This window comes from Pinus tabuliformis, chromosome 3_1 (assembly GCF_031772625.1).
Source record: "Pinus tabuliformis cultivar Carrire ecotype Pingquan chromosome 3_1, CPIR1, whole genome shotgun sequence".
NCBI lineage: Eukaryota > Viridiplantae > Streptophyta > Pinopsida > Pinales > Pinaceae > Pinus > Pinus tabuliformis.
Window position 1 is genome coordinate 367,537,201 of NC_142301.1, and position 23,724 is coordinate 367,560,924.

The 23,724-nt window shown below is 36.7% G+C and overlaps 2 pseudogenes; both read left to right on the plus strand.

Annotated features, from left to right (window-relative positions):
* LOC149187223 (serine/threonine-protein phosphatase PP1-like) overlaps nucleotides 1-23,469 on the plus strand; it is a 119,219-nt pseudogene extending 95,750 nt beyond the window's left edge.
* On the plus strand, nucleotides 13,972-18,701 carry LOC149187226 (dirigent protein 22-like; annotated as a pseudogene).
* Nucleotides 23,470-23,724: the final 255 nt, after the last annotated feature.

The window sequence follows — 23,724 nt, forward strand, 5'->3', positions numbered from 1 at the left end:
AACATCCTAAAAATTTCTAGAATCAAATATAGAATAATCATGTATAAACAATCAGTACTAGAGCTAGATATTTTTCCAGACATGCCTAATACATGATAGATGTTTTGTTAAACATATAGTGAACATAGTAGCTACAAGTCATCAATTCATATATGATCATGATCTTCTTAACTTCATTCGAGAATCATAAAGAAATCTCAATTCCCTCTCAAGAGTGGTGCAACAACACTTTTTAGCACATGCATGCATTAACGATTCAATAACTTATCAAATAATGAACAAGATCCAGAGTAAGGGCACATCGCTCAACCATGTTTGTGACCGTCATATAATCGAAACAAAATCCATGACAAACCAACCATAAGATTGGCATAATGACCATTACATGTGGTCATAGATCAAAATAGGAAAATAACTCATATTAACATATGCAAATGCCAACCAAGTCAGGTACTTCCACGTACCACCCGACCATAGATTAGGATGAACCAAGTATGTCTTTCTGACAATCAACCCTGTGCCAAATTCCAAGCATGAATGTGGGATAATATGGGTTAAACAAAACCAACCAGGACTTTTAGAAGCCAAACCACCTCAACCCTCAACCATCGTGATTTCACCTAAACTGGTCCAGAAATCACTAACACCAAACAAGCATGGATTCCTGTGACTTCCTTCATTAGCTATAGAGGAATTTTCTTGTCTCTACCCATCCAGTAAGAGTTCCAAGAGAAAGATCATTTCACCCTTGACCTTTGGGAATTTTCATAAGACCACCTTAACTGGGATCCAAGCCTACCACCCATCGAAAGCTTAATCATATTAGAGAACCCACTACATCATGACTATCCAGGAAATGGCAAGGAAAGTTTGAAACCAATGTCAATCCAGGAAAATCCCATCCCAATGATATCAAAATAACCAAAGAACCACGTGCATGTACCATGCATCCAAATCTCAACAAGGAAATCACACATGCAACCTCTTACCTGCAACGAACTTCAACTGTAGTTGTTTATCCAACCTTCTTTTCTACTTCCAACAATTCCTTTGCTTGCTTCTCTCTAAGTCCAAGTGAATTCTAGGATTCTCCAAGAAAACTCTAAGTGTGCAAGAGCATAAGAGAGCTAGAATGAACAAAGAGTTGAGCCAAAAACTATCAAAACCTTGAAAACTGATCAAAATTTGTGAATCATTTCTCTAATGCCTTATTATCTTTGATGTCTAGTCTCTTCCTTTTATTTTTTATTTTTTCTTTCATTTCCCTTCATTTTCTCTCTAATTTCCATTTCATGCATATTTGTGTCTCTTCGCCTTCCTTTCCTCCTATTTTCCTTTATTTCCTTAATTAAATGTAATTTATTTCTTCTTTTCCTTTGCTAATTTCCATATCCATTAATAAACCACAATTGTTATCCACTATAATGTTTACCCACCACCCAACTTCGAATACATGTGCCATGACCTTGGTTTTATTTTGTTTACGTGAAAAATCAACTCGGGGTTGTTACAATGGTGCCTCTGAGGTAGCTGCTGGATGAAGATGCTTCACCTGTTAATACCTGTTGAAGGATCAGGGAAAAGTTATACATCATCTTTTTCCTTTGTCACTCGCGGGATTCTTCAAACAACATTGTTAAAGGATATATTGTTCCATCGTCTTTATTTTCTTCTGCTATCGGAGGTCATTGAGGTCAGCTAGGTTGATCTTGCAAGGGTTCAACCAGTTCAAGTCCTAAATCCTCATACCCCGACATCACTGGGGACATGAACAATTAAATAGAGAAAGCGTTATCTGCTCTGATACCAGTGATCTAGATTTATGCAAGAGCAAAATGAAATATAGATTTAAATAGAAACACATAGCTACACCAAAAATTGAATTTCAATTCATTAACAACAAATACTAAAAATTGTTTACATGCAGAATGGAAGTAAACTAGCTCGAGTAATGGTAGTTATCTCTAAGAAGAGATGTGATGGCTGCCTTATTAACTATGTTACAATAGGCTCAAAGGCATTTTTATTATTGAGAAATAAGGGAAAACTCTAAACATTCAAAAATCTTACCCTCACAGATGAAGCGCCAAACGTTTGTGGGCCTTGTGTGGTTTAGTTGGTACATCAACTTCCTAGGGTTGTAACTTTTGAATATGGTCTTTGTTCTATGCATACGATACTTAGTTAGAAAGACTTATTCGAGGAAAACACCTTTCTATTGTAGACACCTATTGTAAGTTTTGGGTCTGCTCGTTTTCCCAAAAAACATCATTTAGGGCCTCAAAATGACTTCGAAATTTCAAGACCTAAAAAATTTGCCAAAACTAGTAAAATGTGCTAGAAATTAGGAAACTAAAAGGAAATAGTGTTTATTGTCCAAGTGGAATAGCCGGGTGGCAACCAATATCCACCTAGATTAGTGGAGAAGGAGCTAGATCCAAAGACATGAGGCAGGCCTTTGGCTCATAACAATTGCAAGCTTATGATCTAGAATCTGTTTGTGCCTGGACTTATTTCCTAAAGGATGGTAATAGTACCTAATATTGCACTTCTGGTTTTAATGGAATCTACATATAGGAGTATAAGGAAGGCCATGTATGGCATCCTCTACCCAAGTATTTTTATTACATATATTAGTAAGTAATGGAACTACATGGTTTGCAGTCCTCTAGTATATAGCTTTAGTAGTAGCTCTTAGCTTGTTGGAGATATTGAAATCCTAACTCAAACAAGAGGTTATGAAGCTATAGGGCATTATGTATCTATGTCTGATTTCATACTTCAACTAATATAAATATCTCTTTTTTGAACCAAAAAGAAAACAATTAACATTTCTCTTCTTGCATCTTAGCTCTCATAAAAGGTGTGGAAAGAAATAGAGAAAAAATGACACATACCTCTTGAATATCTCAAACATAAATACGATCACCAAAAGTGTGAACAAACATAATCACATTTGGAAAGAGTGTATTCTCACATTTCACAACAATTTCATTTTTCCCGCGTCATATATTTCTGAGCACCTGTTCAATCCCGATTGATAAGCAACCTTTAAAGTGACATAATCTAAGATGTACTCCATCAACAGGTGTTTTATGCAAAAGCTCCGGGGATTTTCCATCATCCACAAACCTATAGATACCAATAAAACTTCCTATACAATGCTACTTTGGCCAAAATTCTAAATCCTTTTCGGTTCCAATGGCCACCAATGTTCCCCATTCATTATCATGAAAAGTAATAGAGAAAATGCTAAATGCAGCTTCATTGTCTTGCAGTGCCAGGAGGCACGTAGTTTCACCAATTTTTGGATCTATAACTTTAATGCAGGATGACCACTTCTTTGACTCTACTTTTTTTATAACCATATTTCTCATGAAGAAGAGGATCCTCCTTGTGCTCTAAGTTGTGATAGAGTTGGTGAAGCCAAGTCCCCATATAAATGTATCAAATTTCTGATACCACATCCTTGGTGACTGTTTTAACCCATACAAAGACTTCTTTAACTTGCATACTAGTTCTTTCTTACCCTTAACCACAAAGCCTTTAGGTTGCTTCATTTAGATCTCCTCTTCTAGATCCCCGTGAAGAAATGTTGTCTTCACATCCATTTGTTGTACCTCAAAATCAAAAGCAATAGCAACAGATAAAAGTAATCCAATAGAAGCTACCTTGGCAATAGGAGAAAAAATATCACCAAAATCAATTCCCGGAACCTGGGAATAGCCTTTTTCTACCAACCAATCTTTGTATTTCTCCACCATTCCTTCTGCATTTGTCTTCTTCTTGAACACCCATTTGCTACCAATGGGTTTCCTTCCATCCGACAACTCCACCAGATCCCAAGCCCCATTTTTGTGCAAAGATGCCATTTCATCAACCATGGCCCCTTTCCAAATTTTTCCATCCTCTGAATCTATTGCTTCCTTCATAGTTCTGGGATCATCATCAGTAATAGATAAAGCAAAATTTGAACTGAAAGCAAATGGACTAGACCTCTCTCGCTGCCTTCTTTCTCGAATTGATCTTCTCACACCAGGAGTTTGTGGCTCTTCATCTTCTGATTCCTCCTTTGCTGTAGAGTCTGATCTTCCTCCTTTTTCTCAAACTCTATCTTCTCAGGTTCCTTTGGTTGGACTTCATGTTTAATAACATCTTTCATCTCTCTAAACACCACATCTCAGTTGTACACAACCTTCCTTGTTACTGGGATCCAAAGCTTATAACCCTTTAAACCATCCTTACACCCAATAAAGATGCACTTTTCAGATTTACTATCTAACTTGGTTCATTTCTCCTTTGGAACATGTACATATGCATCACATCCTAATACCCTCAGATGTGAAAGAGAGGGTTTCTTACCCGTCCAAACCTCTTGTGGAGTCTTATCCTCCAACGCTGATGAAGGTGATCTATTGACCAGGTAACATGCTGTCTCCACCGCCTTTGCCCAGAATTCCTGTCCTAACCCGGCACCACAGAGCATGCTTCTTGCCCTTTCCATCAGGTCTTGTTCATTCTTTTTGCAACTCCATTTTGCTGAGGTGTATATGGAGTAGTCTTCTGCCTAGCTATAGCACACTTCTTACAGAATATTAGGTCCCTATACTACTAGTGCAACCTCTTATTGTTATTAGTACAATCCCTTTATTATATTGTTGTTCCCATGTAGTCCCCATATTTTTATTATTGTGCCCCATAGAAGCCCACTATTATTATTATTGTGCCCTTACATTATTATCGTTATGTCAGCTCTAATTATACTATGACCCCTTAGACTCCTATATATAGAAAGGAGGTATTGTCATTTGTATCATCTAAGAATTGTTCATTTGTGTAATGTAAAGAAGGTTGTCCCCTTGAAGAGGCTTATTTTTAAGGCATTGATCTATCTTTTCTATCTTTTTGTGAGCTGGTTTCATAACATTTGGTATTAGAGATTTGGATTCTAGGGTTTTGCTGCTCCAAACAGGTCATCGTGGCATTTTCATTATAACTTTTTTTCTGCGACATTTCAGATGAAAAATAAAAAAAACCCATTTGAGTAGAAATCACGATGAGCCTCGCGTCTGAATTTCAGATCTTGTCTCGCTATATTTTCGGAGATATGATTTGAGGAAGTTAGAGATCTTGCAGACTCCCGAATTACATTCCAAACATGTGACCTGGGGAAAATTGTCCTAACTTTTGTTCTGAGCATTAGATTGAAATTTCATCAGAATTTTCAGAAAGAGGACTTCTTGTAGTTTTCTATAGATCAATTTTAGGTACTAAGGTTGAAACAGTGACAAGTGGAATTTCGTAGAAGTTCACTCTACTAAACCAGTCTATAATCAGGTCATCGTGGGAGATTTGACATAACACTTCCTTGCAGAATCCAATCTTGATCAAACTTGCAGCATTAGAAATAGAACGCAGAGAGATACCGCAAGAAGTAATTTCAGAGCTTGGAGGTCTGAAATTACAGAGTTACATTCATTTCAATATCGAGCTCCTAAAATCAAGAAAAGGCGATATGAGGAAGTTTGATGGCAATGATCCGGTAAAATGGATACTTCAGATGGAACAATATTTTGATCTACATGGTGTACCACTGTTACAAAAGGTATGTATTACATGTTCATATTTAGAACCAGATCAATTTTTATGGTACAAAGGGATTTTTTCTCGCAAACAACTTGTTACGTGGTCAATTTTCACGAAGGAAATGATAGCACATTATGAGGATACAAAGAGCAACACCTTCTTTAGAGCAACACCACAACAATTCGAAGAAAAAAGAGAAAAAGGGCTTTGTTACAAAGTGGAAGGAAAAATTATGGCAACAAGGAAGTCTACCCCTCACAACTATAAAGATGGAAGTGTTGTTTCTCCTAGCCTTCCACAACCTACAATGGTTACAACACAACAATTGGAAGAAAAAAGAGAAAAAGGGCTTTGTTACAATTTTGATAACAAATACATTAAAGGTCATAAGTGTGCTGAGAAGAAATTGTTTTACATTGATTCTGGAGAGGAGGAAGAAAATGATCAAGAAACATCAAAAGAAGAGTATATACACCAGGAACCAACCCCAGAGAAAGAAGAAATGAATCTGACCATATCTTGTAAAGCATTGGAAAGAATCACTACTCCTCAGTCTCTTAAGATAGAAGGACATATCAAGAAGAAAAAGGTTCAAGAAGTGAAATACCACATCAACAAAAGAAGAAATGAATCTAACCATATCTTGTAATGCATTGGCCGGAATCACCACTCCTCAAACTATCAATATAGAAGGACATATCAAGAAGATAATTTTTCAAGAAGTGAAAGATCACATCGAGCATCAAGAAATGAATCTCAACATATCTTGTAATGCATTGGAAGAAATTACCAGTCCTCAAACTCTCAAGATAGAAGGACATATCAAGAAGAGAAAGATTCAAGCATTGAAAGATCACATCGATCATCAACAACAAGTTCTCCAACTTTTAAAGGATAGCGCCACTTTGGTGCAGAATCGAATGAAACAACAGGCAGATCAACAACGTAGTGAAAGAAGTTTTGATGTAGGCAATTGAGTATTTTTACGTCTACATCTCAAGCAAGCTATTTATGAGAAGGAAATGTTGGCAATACTACATGCACTTAAGAAATGGCGACCTTACCTAATGGGAAGACACTTCAAGGTAAAAATGGATCATGATAGTTTTAAATACTTTTTAGAACAAATATTATCTTTAGAAGAATAGAAAAAATGGGTCACAAATATGTTGGGTTATGACTTTGAAATCATCTACAAAAAAGGGAAGAACAATGTAGTTGCATATGCACTCTCAAGAAAGGATGAGAATGTAGCAGCTTTGTTTTGTGTTATTTCTATTATCCAACCAAATTTGATAAAAAAAGCAAGGGATGAATGGAAAAATGGTGAAGTAGGGTGGGAACTAATTCAAAAGTTGTCGAAGATCCCAGTTTAGCCAAAATTTTCAGAACTTGATAAGGAAGGAAAGATCATATTGGAACCTGAAGCATTCACAGAACTGAGAAGTCAACAACTACGAAATCGATCAATTTCAGAGCATCTCATCAAGTGGAAGAACTTACCCACTAAAGATTCCACATGGAAGGATGAGAATTTTATATAGAAGCATCAAGAACTACTCAAGCGTTGAGGACAACACTTTTTGAAGGAGAGGGGCATGTTAGGTCCCTATACAACTAGTGTAACCCCTTATAGTTATTAGTACAATCCCCTTATTATATTGTTGTTTCCATGTAGTCCCCATATTGTTATTATTGTTCCCTTACATTATTATTTTTATGTTGGCACTGATTATAGTATGACCCGTTAGACTCCTATATATAGAAAGGAGGTATTATCATTTGTATCATCTAAGAATTGTTCATTTGTGTAATGTCAAGTAGGTTGCCCCCTCGAAGAGGCTTATTTCTAATGCTTTAATCTATCTTTTCTATCTTTTTCTGAGCTAGTTTCATAACACAGAATTCTTCAAATTCCTTGCTGTAAAACTCTCCACCATTATCTGTCCTCAGCACCTTTATCTTCTTCTCTGTCTAGTTTCCACCAGAGCCTTAAATTCTTTAAACCTGTCAAAGAATTCAGATTTCTTCTTAAGGAAATATATCCATGTATTCCTTGAGAAGTCATCTATAAAATGATACATAGTACAAAGACTTACCTAGTGATGAAACCTTCACAGGTCCAAACACATCACTGTGCACAAGCTCTAATATTTGTTTCACCCTCTTACCACTAGAGGGGAAACTCACCCGATTCTGCTTCCCATACACACAATTTTCACAGAAATCAAAATCCAGAGAGCTATTACTCATACTTTTTACCATACCTTTACCATGAAGTATTCAAAGTCCCTTCTCTCTAATATGTCCAAGCCTTTGATTCCACAACATGGTCTTCTCTCCAGAGACCACTAGATTTTCTGCTCCACTTACAGGAACCACAGAACTGTTGCACCCATCAACAATAGTGCTACCTTGCAGCTTGTATGAAGTTCCAATCCAAACTCCCCACATCAATACCAATGCTACCTAAACCATCTTGTAGGTATCCTTCTCAAACACTATTTTTACAGCTGCATCATCCAGCTTGCTTACAGAAATAAAATTTCTAGCCAATGCAGGAATATGTAGAACACTCGGAAGTGTTCTAGTCCTTCCACCTTGTAACTTAAACTTTACTTTTATGTGACAAACGATTCTATCCTTCCTATCATCCCCTAAGAAGACATCACCACCATCATATTTCTCATACTCGTAGAACCACTCTCTATGGGGAGTGAAATGAAAGGATGCACCTGATTTAATCAACCATACCTCATGATCTACATGTGTACTTGAAGAAGCCAAGTACACATCCCTACCTTCATCTGAGGTGGTTTTTGCCTCTGCAGAAGGAGCATCATCAGATCCTTTTCCTTTGTCAGAAGATATAGATTTACAGTCCCTTTTGTATTGCCCTCCCTTTTCTCATTTCCAGCACACCACATTTATAGGTTTTCCTGGATATTTTGATCTCCCTCTAGATTTAGATATCCCACTCGATGACTTATTTTTGTTTCTTTTCTGGGACCATCATCGTACATACAAGGCATCACCATTTTGGCTCTCCATATTTTTCCGTCTCATCTCCTCCATCAGCAAGGATGAGACTATTTCATCAAACTGTAACGCAGTTGCATTGCTACCTATTGCAATAACCAGACTATACCACGAATCTCGTAGAGAACACAACAAACTAATGCATTTATCTTCATCTGAAATTTTTATATCAAAAGACGATAACTGACTTACCACAGTGTTAAACGCATTCAGATGCTCTGTCACCGAGTCTCCATCTTTCGTCCTCAGGTTATACAACCTTTTCCGTAGGAACAATTTAATCACCAGAGACTTAGATTGGTACTGAGTCCTTAACTTGTCCCATAAAGCCTTCGTCGTAGCTTCCCCTGATACATTCAGCAATACTGAATCTGAGACACACAATCGTATTGTGTTCTTTGCCTTTCGATCCAACTTCTTCCATTCTTCATCAGACAATCCTGTTAGTTTAGTACCTGGGTCTACCATGATCCACTGATCTTTATCCACCGACAGATCCTCCATCTTGAGTTTCCACAACTCAAAACTCTGACCATTAAATTTTTTGATCTCTAAATTTTCACTTCTCGTCGTCTTCTTTCACCACCAGAATCGATCTCTCAGATCTCCCACTGAACGAGGTGTACCACAGGCCCGAGCAAAACCCCTCAACAACAAAGGCGTACCCTTGAAGCTAAAACAACTCTGATACCAAATGTAGGTTTTAACCCTGTACATAAATTACCTGCATACGAATTCTAAAACACAGAAAATAAACAATGCGAGAGCATAACAAATAAACACATATACATAGAAATTTTCCCCTGGATCCCAAAATCGAGACTACAGGCTTGATTTTTCATTATGTTCCTTTCAATGTTACAATACATATATATACATGCTGAAACATCCAATACCATGGACCGAAAACCATCGCGTCAAAAACCATGTGCCAAAATCATTCTCAAAACCATAGGTAGGTCCACCCAACCTAATATAGGGTCCAAAAGAATTTTCCCCGGGGCGCTGCCTCGAAGCCCATAGAGGGGGGCTATCCTCCCCCCTGTGACCCCCGATGCGCAATCCGCACAACGAAGAGGGGGCTCCACCCCCCCTCTAACCCCCTGGTTCACTACGTGGGCTAGTCTTGGAAAGAATAACACAACCCAACAACATGAATAACTCTCAACTTCGTGTGGAAACAATATGGTGTATAATGAACCTAAGATATCCTTAAAACCCTGGTGTTCTTTCTCGTATATAAATACTCGTAGAATCCAATCCAATGATAGAATCCGCCTAGCAATCTAGTGTGGTTAACTAGCACTCTTCTTAAACTATGCAATCCATAGTGGCATTCTTTACAAGCTGAACCATATGAGTTTTCTAGCTGGATCATCTTGATTCTTATCTTCTTATCAACATTTTCCTCCCTCATCTTGTGGATGGATTTTTGGTGTGAAAAATACTTTATTTCATTTGTAGAGATACTTCTATTGACTTTTGATGGGGAAAGAGGTGGAAAATTACATCTAAAAATGTTGACATTAGGCCTTAATAATCCTTTTCCATGGATTTTGTAGTGGTTTACGAACTATTCAATGGAAACATGATTGCATATTTGTCGTAATATGCAGATTCTCCAGGATGATAATTTTAAGTTTTCATAGCATTCAACAAAACTATTACTAGAGTATAAAATATGGATTATATAAAATGAATTGTTCAATCAACCTAAGGATTATATATTATGGATTGCAATCTGGTCAATTGGATAGATAGGTTGGATGCCAAGAGTGAAGAAAAAGAAACATTATAGTTGGAGTATAAATTCAGTTGCCATGAACTTTAGTAAGCCATTATTTCAAAGCTCTAATCAATGTTTCAAGCACATACAAGAGGCATATGAACAACGGGGACTAGTTCCAATGTTGGATGCACAAATGATATTATATTACTCATTGTTCATTGGCTTGATCGTTGGAGTTTCTAGTAATTTTTTGAAGGCTTTGATGAGGTTATGAAGCAGAACAATTGTAGTGCCTTTCCCATAAATTGACACTAAATGGTATGATAGAAATGTATACCACTTCTTTAAATTGAAACAAGTTGCCACCACATAAACAAACACAAAACCTAGATGGTGAATAAGTGTAGTTTTCCTATCCTTCCCTTGCTACATAGGAATATTGCATTATCTACGAGAATCATTTTTTTCATCTTTTCTTGGACATTTCCATTTTTATGTATAGTTATTTTTTAGAAAGTTCTTTTCTTCTTGAAGTATAAATCAACTATTGAAAGTGGAGGCTTTTCTCATTTATGTTTTTTCTTCTATAAGAAAGATAAATTGAAAATGGATGAAATATAGGAAAACATGTACAGAAAATATGTAGATGAATCTTCTATTTTAATGTATTATATGTTATGAGAAATTGGTAGGGTTGTGGATTTGAGGGATTTTTTATTGTTACTTTCCTCCTTATTAATCTTCAAAATGAAAAAATGTGGGTCATGTTTTTTAAAGGAATAATGAATTATTTTTAAACAGACAATGTTGATATTTGTATTGCGAAATAATCTTTCCTCTCTCGATTCAAATTCTTTCTTTGGATGAGGGTACAATTTAAATTCAAGAGTGGGTAAGGTGTATGAAAGATACCTTGCAAAACTCCTTTCACAACAAGGTAAGCCTTTCTAAAATATCAAAAATACAAAGTTATCACTAGGGAGCAGGGAAAATTTTCAATAGAGGATTCCATAATGATTACGTGAACTCTAAAAAATTCCACATAACAATCTACAATTGAATTCGAGGAAGTGTTGCTTGCTTCTGTAGGATCTATTCTTTAGTATATGTATTTTAGGACCCATTGAAAATGTAGACATCCAACAACCCATTTCGAACAAAAATGCTTTAAGTTATGGTGAATGATACCATCTGTGAGATTCCTTATGTTGTTTTTGTACTAGATGCATGCCAAATGACGGATGGGAATTATTCGCAGGGTTGGTGGAAATTTGGTGCATTTTTCACATCATATTCTTTGTAGGGTTAGATTTTGTTCCAAGTAGAAGATGATGATTAGCTGAATTCCTTCACATTTTCGTTTTCTAGCCAGTGAATATTGCTTAATTTTTTTGGGTTTGAACATGAAATGTTGCTTCAACCATGACCCATTTAGGTTTGTCTTTTAGCAGGTCATAAAACATCTTGTAATATGTCTTTTGGTTGAGAATAGCAGAGATTTCTCTAGTTCAAAAATGCCCACTTCCAAGATCACTTTTAAAGAAATAATTTCAATCTCAATGTCATCATAAATAGAAGAAATGATTTAAAGATAATAATTATAATCTCTCTGGAAGGATCCCCAAATCCATTGGCAACCTCCAACAACTAGAAAAATTAAATCTTGTTATGAACTAGTTATTGGGTAGTATACCTGTAACTATGGGGAAATGTGTGAAGTTACTACCACTAAACTATCTAATAATAGATTCACAGGGCACATACCTCTTAAAATTCATGAAATTGAGGATCTCCATTCATGTAGGTCCTCGCAAACTTGTTGTGAAGGTAAAATAATTTATTACCTGTTGTTAGAGGCAATAATTTATGTTGCAAAGGAGATGGTTCCAAACTACACAACGTTTAGATCAAATAACATATCACATCTCTCTTCAAATGTGCTCTTCTTCCTTATGTTATTGACTTACAATGTTTGCAATTTCTAGTTATGTTATTTTTCTATAATGTTATTTAGTTAGTTGGATGTGTATTGGTGAATTGGCAAATGTTAAACATCATGTATTAAGTTAATGATTAACTTATTGTCTTTATATCTTGTCATTAGATAAAATTTAAATGATATTCAATAAACATAATTAAAAAAAATATAATAAACTCATCATTAACTTGGTAAATAATACATAATATTTACAATTCAATCATATTTACCATTCAAATAAGCCAACCATATTTTAACCAAAAGTATCCCACCTAACCCATGAAAATTTTCTTAACAAAGTCTAAAATCTCACATTATTAAAAAAATATAATAAACCCAACTTTAACTTAGTAAATAATACTTAATATTTACTATTCAATGATATTTACCATTCAAATAAACCAACCATATTTGAACCAAAAATATCCCACCTAACCTGAAAATTTTCTTAACAAAATCTAAAATCGCATCTAAACCATTGCAGTAAAGAAACAAAAATCGATACTGAAGGTAAATAAGCTAGCCATATTTGAACCAAAAATATCCCACTTAACCGATGAAGCTTCTCTCCAAGCTTTTTGAGCATAGGAATAAAATCTTAAATCAAACTAAATAATTTGTTTCTTTAGGTCCGATAGAGCAAAGTTTGGTCTCAGTGGACATTAACCATCACCATCATCATCACAATTCAATAATCTTTACCATTCAAATAAGCCAACAATATTTGAACCCAAAATATCCCACATAAGCCATGAATTTTTTTTTAACAAAATCTAAAATTTCACAAAATTCAAAAAATATAATAAACCCATCATTAACTTAGTAAATAATACTTAATATTTAGAATTCAATAATATTTACCATTCAAATAGACCAACCATATTTGAACAAAAAATATCTGACATAACCGATGAAAATTTTCATAACAAAATCTAAAATCTCACATAATTAAAAAAATATAATAAACCTATCATTAATTTAATAAATAATACTTAATATTTACAATTCAATAATATTTTCCATTCAAATAAACCAAATAATTTTCGTAAAGAAACAAAAATCGATACTGAAGGTAAATAAGCCAGCCGTATTTGAACCAAAAATATCCCACTTAACCGATGAAAATTTTCTTAACAAAATCTAAAATTGCATCTAAATAATTCCAATGAAGAAACAAATCTCGATAGTGAAGGTTGTTGACCAACTTAATCTCCTTAAATGATGGAGAAGCTTCATGCATGCCCGACGTTTACATTTTTGTATTATTCTATTCTGGGTGAGTATTCAACACCGCAGTAGTGGCGAGCCGCGTGACCTACGCCACCATGTTACAGAATCCGGAAGCTGCAATTTATCGTACAAGTGTACGTTCAATAGTTGCGGTGAAAAGCCATTTGTTCTCGTCGGACGGTGGAATTATGTAATACGGAGAGCAAATACTTACGCGTAGGCTGACCAAAGACAAAATAGTAATCAAACCTTCAACAGAAAGGGTGAAAGTTGCTCACGAGCATATCACTTTATAAAATTGGAACTCCACATTTTCATCACCACACATTTCCTCTCTCTTTTGCTGCATTGAGGGATTCCTGCTCCCTCTTTTGCTGCATTGAGGGATTCTTGCTCCCTTTTCTCAGATATGGCGATGAAGGGTTATTCGGCCGCAATGATTGCAGCGGTCACTGTACTATTGTTTGTTTGGTTGCACATAACGGCGGTGCACGCAAATCTGAAATTAGGGAAGGCCAAAATTAGCCACCCGCATTTCTATTTCCACGATTCACTGGTGGGCAAAAATGTTACGGCCGTGCAGGTGGCCTCGACTCCCACCACCGACAATTACTTTACACAGTTTGGCATGGTGAGGGTTATGGACGGCTGGTTAACCGAAGGGCCGGAGGGAACATCAAAAATGTTGGGCAGAGCGCAATGTTGAAATTATAATTTCAACTGCAGTGAACAGTTGGACAGCAGTAGCCGCCATCCATTTGTTCTGATCCAATGCCCCACATTTATTCCCATTCTTTTAAGCCACCACCATTACTGTCTTTTCACCCTTTACCTGTTTGTGTTCCCAAAGGAGGAGGAAGATCAGATCCGGGCTTTGCGCCATAACTACTCACCAACAACATTAAAGAAGAAGCATGGCCAAAAGTGAAAAGAACCAGCCTCAAGCCGGCCGCAGCATTTATCAGCAATGGGTTTCCACACGACCGACTCAAGAAATACAGCAAAAGTTCAGATTTCGTTCATTATGAGCAGCGGATTGCAGCAGAGACTCTGTCAGAGAGTTGAAGCAGTTGATGGACTGTTATGACCCCTATTGCACTATATGTGTAGACACAGTAGTGTAGATGACATAGAGAGTAGAGGAGAGCATGCAGCAGCGTGAAGAAAAATGCTTCCAGAACAGTGAAATGCACATCAATGCAGATTTGAATGTAATTTGTTTTGTGATTGTTTGCTGTGAGAGGGTAGAAACGCAACAGCACAATTTTTGTTGTTTGCATCTGAAATGCAAGTGAGGCACAACAGCAGTGCGATTGTAATCAATGAAGGGGAGCACGCAACAGTGTGAAGTTTTGGTTATTGTCCATTGTGAAAACAACAGGAAGGGAATGCATAGTAGCGCAAGTGAAATGTAATGCAAAGAAAACACAGCAGCATGAAATATTTGCAGTTGTTCAGTTGAGAAAACAAAAGGAAATACGCTGCAGCGAGTATGTGCTAAATGAATGTAAGACACAGATTGAAGTGCCTCTGAAGAAGGCATGTTGGAGAATCCCTCTGTTAGAAGGAGGATGCTATTTGTGTGGAACTGAAGCATTCCTTGGTGAATCCCTCTGTCAAGAGGAAGATGTTTTTCAGCATAGTCATTGGTGAATCCCTCTGTTAAGAGGAAGATGCTCTTCAGCATAAATTGGTGAATCCCTCTTTTAAGAGGAAGATGCTATTCAACATAGATTGGGGAATCCCTTTGTTAAGAGGAAGATGCTTTTGTAATAGCAGTTGTGAAAATCCCTTTATGTGAGGAAGATGTTTTTGTAACAGTTGGTTTATTGTTAGTGAATACAAGTTTTCTTTGTGTGTTGCTGAAACACCGTAAGCAGAAAATAGTCTTGACGTCAAAACAGAATGTTGCTGTTACACCGTAAGCAGAAAATAGTCTTGACGTCAAAATAGAGTGTTTTTGATACACGAGTTTCAGCGTTGCTGAAACACTGTTGCTGAAACACTATGAACAACAATTGATGAAACTGCGTTGCTGAAACACTAGTTTCAGCAAAGCGATTTTTATTTCCGCTGTGTTAAAACAGAGTATTACTCTCTGTTCATATTTTTTTTGTTTTGGAATTTAGCAGAAAATTTCCAACAGTGGTATCAGAGGATCTTTCCACTGTATTTTGTTTGGAATTATCAGAAATTCCCAACATGGTATCAGAGCTTGTCCAGGCTCTTTGAAGACGTCAAAGACGCTGAAGGAAGGTTTCTTGTTGCAGCAAATTGTCCAGCAGAGTGAAAACGTTGTTAAGGTATTTTTCAGATTATTTTTTGTGTAGCTGTTGAAGACAATTAAGTGATTTTTAATACACAGTCAAGTATTGCAGGAATGGCCAGCACCAGCACTAACATGGGTATTTTTAATACTCAGCTCCCACTACTTAATGGGAAAAATTATGACTATTAGGCAATAGTTATGAGAGCTTTGCTTTTCTCAGAAGATTTATGGGAATTTGTTGAAGATGGTTTTGAAGAACCAGCAAATGAAAATGAGTTTAATAGCTTAACTCAGGCAGAGAAAGAGCTGTTGAAGAACTATAAGAAGGAGGATGCTAAGGCCCTCTACTTCTTGTATCGAGCAGTGGATGAGAGTGTGTTTCCAAGGATAGCAGCAGCCAAGACATCCAGAGAAGCATGGCAAACTCTCAAGACAGCCTATCAAGGCATGGAGAAAGTGAAGACAGTAAAACCTCAGTTCATTGAGGAGGAAGCTTGTGATAAACGCTTAGAGAAAACAGTGAATGATAAACATTGTTTGTCTCATGATGAAGATGATGAGGAGATGGCTGAAGTACATCCCCAAACAACAGTACCAACACAAGGGCAGCAAGAGACACCCTTGAGGAGAAATGAATGTGCTTCTCCAAGCACACCACAAGAAGCAACAAATGGAGGTACGAATTCTTTGTTTGCTTTATCTAGTCATGTTGATGACCCTGTTCATTTAGAAGATGGAGTTAAAGATAGGAAATGGACAAAACCCATGAATGAGAGAAAGGAATTGAAATTCCTTGAAGATATGTTTAAAGAGTACGGAGTTCGATATGTAATTCTTGCCAAGATGGCTGAGATGGGCTTCATTGCTAACACCTTTGTCAATATGACAGAGGAAGAGATTGAAGATTTGATGAAGACCCTGGTAGAACTCTATCAGATGGATCTTCCTATAGGGGAGAGATATGGAATTAAAACTCCCATGAGAGCAGAGAAGGAGCAGGTAGCAGATATTCTGACCAAACCATTTGCTCAGAAAAGTTTCGAATTTTTAATGAAGTGTTTGGGTATGACTGATAACCCAGTATTGAAATTAAAGGGGAGTGTTGAAATTATAATTTCAACTGTAGTGAACAGTTGGACAGCAGCATCCACCATCCATTTTTCCTAATCCAACGCCCCACATTTATTCCCATTCTTTTAAGCCACCGCCATTACCGTCTTTTCACCCTTTACCTGTTTGTGTTCCCAAAGGAGGAGGAAGATCAGATCCGGGCTTTGCGGCATCACTGCTCACCAACAGCATTAAAGAAGAAGCATGGTCGAAAGTGAAAAGAACCAGCCTCGAGCTGGCCGCAACATTTATCAGCAATGGGTTTCCACACAACCGACTCAAGAAATACAGCAAAAGTTCAGATTTCTTTCATTATGAGCAGCATATTGCAGCAGAGACTCTGTCAGAGAGTTGAAGCGGTTGATGGACTGTTATGACCCCTATTGCACTATATATGTGTAGACACAGCAGTGTAGATGACATAGAGATCAGAGGAGAGCATGCAGCAGCGTGAAGAAAAATGCTTCCAGAACAGTGAAATGCACATCAATGCAGATTTGAATGTAATTTGTTTTGTGATTGTTTGCTGTGAGAGGGTAGAAACACAACAACACAGTTTTTGTTGTTTGCATCTGAAATGCAAGTGAGGCACAGCAGCAGTGCGATTGTAATCAATGAAGGGGAGCACGCAGTAGCGTGAAGTTTTGGTTATTGTCCATTGTGAAAACAACAGGAAGGGAATGCACAGTAGCGCAAGTGAAATGTAATGCAAAGAAAACACAGCAGCATGAAATATTTGCAGTTGTTCTGTTGAGAAAACAAAAGGCAATACGCTACAATGCGTATGTGCTAAATGAATGTAAGACACAGATTGAAGTGCCTCTAAAGAAGGCATGTTGGAGAATCCCTCTGTTAGAAGGAGGATGCTATTTGTATGGAACTGAAGCGTTCCTTGGTGAATCCCTCTGTCAAGAGGAACATGTTTTTCAGCATAGTCATTGGTGAATCCCTCTGTTAAGAGGAAGATTCTCTTCAGCATAAATTGGTGAATCCCTCTGTTAAGAGGAAGATGCTCTTCAGCATAGATTTGTGAATCTCTCTGTTAAGAGGAAGATGCTTTTGTAATAGCAGTTGTGAAAATCCCTCTATGTGAGGAAGATGTTTTTGTAACAGTTGGTTTGTTATTAGTGAATACAAGTTTTCTTTGTGTGTTGCTGAAACACCGTAAGCAGAAAAGAGTCTTGACGTTAAAACAAAGTGTTGCTGTTACACCGTAAGCAAAAAATAGTATTGACGTGAAAACATAGTGTTGCTGATACACGAGTTTCAGCGTTGCTGAAACACCGTTGCTGAAACACTGCGAACAACAATTGACGAAACTGCGTTGCTGAAACACCAGTTTCAGCAAAGCGATTTTTATTTCCGCTGTGTTAAAATAGAGCATTACTCTCTGTTCATATTTTTTTTGTTTTGGAATTTAGCAGAAAATTTCCAACAATGGTATCAGAGGATCTTTCCATTGTATTTTGTTTGGAATTATCAGAAATTCCCAACACGCAAGGTATTTATGTTTTTGCGAGCCAAGAAAAGTTCTAGCTGCTGATGGCAACGACGTTTGTTTTCGAGAGCGGAAAGTACAACGGCAGCACCTTGGCCATGGTGGGGAAGAATGCGGTGGTCGAACGAGAGAAATGCTGATCGTGGGAGGAAGCAGATTATTTCGGTTTGCTCAAGGCTACGCACTCGCGCACACCCATTCCATAGATCTCAAGACTGGCAACATCGTCGTTGAATACAATGTAACCGTACTCCATTACTAGCCCTTCCGTAGTCTTGTCTATCTGAGCAGGGAAAAATTTATTTCCATTTCAAGTTTTGCTGCAGTAAACGCCTTTTCATCTAACAATGGAATATCAACAGCTTTCCAATCTTCTAGATTTGCCTCTTTTGTTATCGCAAGATCTACAAATTCATTCTCACTCCTGAGTTTCATAGGGAAATTCAAATATTTTGATAAACTGTAGTATTTTTACGGGACTATTTAATAACTTTGCATTTGTTTTTGTCGCTGGTACATAGACCAGCATAGATATATGTATGTAAACATTACAAAGAATTTGGATGTACAAATTTTGTGGGCAGGAAAAATTATAGTTTTATATTAAGATATTTCTAAATGTTGTTTCTCTTAATTATTGTAAGTTTAAAATTAAAATCATTTATATTGTTTTTTATCACCATATAATTATGTGAATTTTTTTTTTCTTTTTTTAAGTTTTAATTTAATTATTTTTTATTTTTTTAAACATTTTTAACAATATCAATCACATATATAAAATGAATAATATTTGATTGTGATTGTTTTATGATGATTGAATCATATATTAAAATTGAATTGATATAGTTTATATATTAAAATTGATATGGTTTATTAGATCTTAAGAATATAAGAGATTAATCGGAAATTTTTAACATTTTATTTTGATGATAAAAAAAGAAGTGAGAAGTATTCCTAGATCAATATAGTTTTGCTGACTTAAAATCCCAAAAAGGTTTGTAGTGTGATAGATATTCTAAAAATTAGATTGAATGTGACTATAAGATAAACAATATTAGAGAAAGTGTTTTTCATATTCAAATTTTCAATCCTCTTAGGATTCTATATGTGATAAACTCTTTCATCCCATGGCATTTTAGGAATAGACCAACTGTTAGTTTCTCTATGAAGCTCATGAGAATTAGTTCTTATCTTGGCAATACTCATTTTTTTCTTAACATTAGTCAAAGCAGAAAGATAATTTCATTTTTTTTGATTTGGGGTTGATCATCATAGTTTCCTTTTTCCATCCGGCTCTTCATTACCTCACAATTTCTCTTTCAATTTGGAAGTATCCATATTTTTAATGTTGTCCATATTTTCCAAGATAATCTTCTCCTTTATTCTTCAATGGTCTAGTCAACACTAAGCATCTTTATGCTATAGTGGCTTGGGCCTAAAGTGAGACTTCTGGCAGAGTTAAAAACAATTTTAAGAAACCTCTTGGCATCTATGTTGTAGAACTTTTCATATATATAAAATAAATAGGCATAACTATGCTTTCAATACCTTGTCATAGCTATGTTTTTAATGAATGAAATACTTGTGTCAATTAAAAAAATAAAATAAAAAATACATTTATGTAAATTATAAATTGTTTTTATAATTCTCTCATATATTGAGTCCACATGACTAAACATAACATTCATATAAATTAATATAAATTTATTTATCTTATATTAATTTTGATTTAAATTTAGTAAAAACAATAATATATATATTTAATGAAGTGAAGAAGTTATTCATAGAATTAAAAATAAAATTTGCGAGAAAATAAGTGTCTATGTAAATAAGTGGCTATGTAGATTTACTAAAAGCAAAAATATTTTTTTATAAAGTGAAGAAGCTATTCGTGGAATTAACAAATAAAATTTGGGAGAAGATAAGTGGAATTTGCCTTACATTTTGATGAATAAAATTTTCACGAAGATAGAGAGTTGAGGGATGAAATAAAAAATTGACTTTGTTGGAGGTGCATCCTAAGCTTTGATTAATTTGAGAGCTTGGAATCGCATTGAGAGTTGAGGGATGAAATAAAAATTGCCTTTGTTGGAGGTGCGTTGTAAGCTTTGATTAGTTTGAGAGCTTGGAATGGCATTGAGAGTTGGGGGATGAAATAAAAAAACGCCTTTGAGGGATGAAATTAAAAAACGCCTTTGTTGAAGGTGCATCCTAAGCTTTGATTAATTTGAGAGCTTGGAATGGTATTGAGTCCCTGCCTTTGTTGATAGCGAACATATGGAATCCATGAGATTACAGGAGCAGTCTACTCCACTCCTGCCTTTCTATTTCTTGAATTTGTTGTTGGTTAGAGTTTGGTAGCATGCATGTCAATCAGGACAGTTCCTTCTTTGAAGGGTAGTGCTTTACCAGATTGAAAGGAATCCCTAATGCGCACATTGCTTCCACGGATTTGATCAAATTGCGGTCTAGCGGATGATTCACGAGGCAATCCTGACTCCCAAAACCTGCACTGTGGACGGCTTTTTTTCACGTTGCTTCCACGGATTTGATCAACTTGCTGTCTAGCGGATGATTCAAGAGGAAATTCTGACTCCTGAAACTTGGACTGGACGCCTTTTTTTTTCCAAATTGGAGAATCAAAGGCTAGTTGCTTGGCACCAATGGTAGTGAGTTGGCAGAGTACCAATGCTCGCCTGATTTAGACGATCTATTTAAAGAAATGCATGCAAAAAGCGATTAGTAGTTATCTGCGCCAAAGCATAGGATGCCCACCATTTGTGTGATTAAATGTTTTTGTTGTAATATCTAATTCCTATTTGTCTCTAGTTGTGATTCTTTTTATGTAATGAGTCACTTCCTATTTTATAAGAGTTGGCTATTGTTACTAGTTTGGTGTATAGTTGAGAGATTTCCTCAACCAACAGATTGTGTCCAAAATAGTCTCCCTATCTTGAGACAACACTCTGTATAAATGTAATCTTATTTTAATGAATAGAATACAGATAATGTACATATTGGTATCAGAACCCTAAGGGCTAGCCTCTAGTGGGCTTGTCCGTCCTGGGCTGAGGAAATAAAAGAGTGTATTTGTTTTTCTTTAGTGTTTCTTCAAAGCAGGCACTGGGCTCAAATTGACCGCTGGCTTACTTTGCCTCTGTTGCCAAATACGTTGATAATTCAAATCCTCTGTGCCTGCTCCTTCAATTCCATTTGCAGAAGTTCCCCCTCTTCCCGGTCGTCGTCCTCGCTCGACATCTCAGAAATTAAGTTTTTCTGTTACAGAAAGGTTTCTGTCGGAGGGTTTCTGGACACACAGGTCTGCACTGCAGCAATTCAATGGCTCTATATAATCCCACGATAACAAGAAAACTTCTACTGTCATTGATCGTTGTAATGGGTAAACTATGGAAGGGCGCATTGTTGATCCACTGCTCCTTGTGAATTGGACTGTGAATTTCATCAATGTTTTGAGAGCTTTGCATTCCATCCTTGTTGTGAACATTGTGACTCTACATGGAGCATATTGAAAACCCAATCCAGATTCATAGATCCGAGCCATGGTAATGGTGTGTACATGAAGATCTGAAAGGACAACTTAATGGTGCGGTCCTCTGTGTGTTGGGCCGAATCTATTGACAAAAGTGGTGGTACAATGATTGGATATGGAAGGATTTCATAGAATGTTTCAACTGTTTGCCCACTGCTGCTCTTATAGATAAAAAGAAAATTGTATGTATGCATGGAGGTCTATCCCCTTATTTGAAGGACTTGAGGCAGTTCAGGGATGATATTATGCGACCTTTAGATGTGCCAGATCAAGGTCTACTGTGTGATCTTCTTTGGATAGATCCAGATAAAGATATTGAAGGCTAGGGTGAGAATGACAGAGGTGTCTCATACACCTTTGGAACTGATAAAGTTACTGAATTTCTACAAAAACATGATCTTGACCTAATATGGTGGAGGATGGCTATGAATTCTTTGCCAAAAGGCAGCTTGTAGCTATCTTTTCAAGAACCCTGGAACATGTGGGTCCATCACAAGTGGGATATTTTCGCTGTAGCTAGAGGGGGTAGTGCCTCTGTGAAGCTGTGGGATACTACTTCATGGCGGACATTACATGCAGTTGGTTCTAAGTATCGATGTCAGCCCATATGGTTTAGCGGTTGCCACAGGATCTAATGATAGAACTATGGATAGTGTGTTGCTCATGCAACTGGAGGTTTACCACCTTTTTCTTTCTCCTCGGGTCAATTTGACAGAATTGGAGTTTGGGAAGGTAAGCGCATTGAGTCTAATCAACTCAATGCAAAAGTGAAATTTGTTAGAATTTCATATTAAAAAAATAAATAAACTCCAATGAAGTAGTGTTTATAAATGTTTTCGAATTAAGCAGTGTTTATAAATGTTTTCGAAATAGAAGCATTGAGCTTAACTAGCTCAATGAGTGGTATTGTTAGAATTAGCTACTTTAACAAATCATGTAGGTAAATCCAAGACAATTAAATCAGAAAAAGAAAGAAGAGACCAGAAGCGCAGGAAATATTGATCTTGTGCAACATTGACACTCGAAATTAAATGAGGATGGGCAACTAGGTGAAAGTTTGTGTGAGTTTCTGGGATAGACTCACTAGCATCTTATTTTATGGGTCACATTTTATTAGTAAGCAAGTTTAGGGTGTTTTATAGTGGCCTTTGTAAACTGTGTACCTGGTAACTCCAGAGTTGGAGTGTGAAATGTAAGACTTGTAAGGCATGTGTATCCCCATAGAGTTCGTGGTAATCTAAAAACCACTTTGTATTTGCAGTGTCGGTTTGTGGTAAGCCATAAACCATTTGTAATAGTGAAGTGGGACAGAGATTCCTATTGGCATGGTTTAGGGTTAGCCGAGAAAACCCTCGACCTAGTTGAATCGGGTCTTTGGAGTGCCCTAGTGGCAGGTTTGTTGCCCAAAGTGGCTGGAGTGCCCTACTGGCAAGATTGTGGCCCATGGTGGTTGGAGTGCCCTAGTGGTATCTCATTTTAACATGGTCTAATTTTAACATTGTTGAGCCTTTGTGGCTGTGGTTAGCCTTGGTGGCATGGTTGGGGATGATCCGAAAAAAACCTAATGCATGGTTACGGGTAATCCGATAAAAGGTTAACAATGATGGAGGGGGATTTACAGGCACAGGTACAGGTGTGCAGTTATAATGGTTGACAGAACCATGTACATGAAGGACATCCTACAAGACTGGCGGTTGCAGCGGTTTGCACCCATGAATTAGGATAGATGGTTGTT